Here is a 1,403-nt window from a genome sequence, read left to right as displayed (position 1 = left end):
GTTATCTTCTAAATGTCCAGAGTGATCAAAATGTTCCTTCATCCTCCAGTCTAGATGATCGAAGAAATTAGAGATATTATTAATCACATTCATGACATTTTGTACCTCCTTTTCCAATTTCTTGATTCGGCGTAGGATCACCAGAGTCTTATCAGAGACTAAGGGTTAAACTAGTAGTGAATTTTGAGATGATTGATCTACTATAATGGCCATGTCATTTTCATCTTCAAAAATTAGGAATCTCTCAGTTGGATCCAAAGGCTTCCAAGGTAGCAGTACCTTTTCCCAATTTTCATAGGACACTTGGAACTGACTACAAAGCGAGAAAATTATGTAGGGGTGTCCAAGCCCATAAGTTGATCCTTGAACGATCAGGCTCAAAACCAACTTTACAATTATTGATCCAATGTCGATCAGCAGTCCCCTTTGCATGTAGTAATTCAAAATGACACTTTCTTTAAAACTTTACCGATCTTCATTGTCGGTAACAGTTTTGCAGAAATGAAAAAGTGTCAATGTTTTGAAACAGGATTCAGGAGTGTCGCAGAAAAACAAACATACCCGTTTTCTCTTGTTTCCCAATCATCATTTTTGTCCATATAATATTGGTAAATTTCATTCATCTTGTTTCTTGTCGGGACGAAATTGGAATAATGGCAGACAAAAATTTTCTCTATCATGTATAATTTGTTGATCCGTGCAAGAGTGAAAGCGAGCCATCTACCTCGCACATAAACAACTCCTTGGTTGATTTGAATGTGCATAGAATTCTGTTACCACAGGAACCACGGCGGCGGTGGTAGAGTAGCACAGTACTTCCCATCTTCGCCGCACTATCGTTTGTTCAATATCCGTCATGGGATTATTCAATCCACGATTTATGAATACTTGTTCCTTGATCAATCTTTTCTTCATCAATCTTTTCTTCATCAGTATCAATCTTTTCTTCATCAGTAACTTTTTGAAGATTCGCTGCGCTTCCACACTAATAAACTTTCGCCGATTAAAAACTCACTTTCTGGGATTATCAGGGGAATTTGATTCCATCTTCAGAATAGATTACATTGGCGTAGAAATCCTTCACAACGTTTGCATCAGCTCTATTGGTGGTGTAACAAAAATTTTCCCACCTCCGCTAGGCAATAACTCGTTCAATTTCTCCTCCCGGACTTTCAAAAACTCGATCTTGTATACACTTCTTTCCTTCAAATATGGAAGTAAATTTTGTTTGAGCCATTGCATTGACGAAGCGAGACTCGTTGAACTCAACTCTTATCTTTTGACGTGGAGCCATTTTAATTTAATCAAATTATAGAAAAATTCCAAAAATTACTTCTAATATGCAAATCATGGCTTCCAATAGTAATTCTAAGAGTTCAATAATAAAATCCATGAATCTCTTC

Source organism: Phalaenopsis equestris, unplaced genomic scaffold (assembly GCF_001263595.1).
Source record: "Phalaenopsis equestris unplaced genomic scaffold, ASM126359v1 Scaffold000055, whole genome shotgun sequence".
Lineage (NCBI taxonomy): Eukaryota > Viridiplantae > Streptophyta > Magnoliopsida > Asparagales > Orchidaceae > Phalaenopsis > Phalaenopsis equestris.
This window is presented reverse-complemented; position numbering follows the sequence as displayed.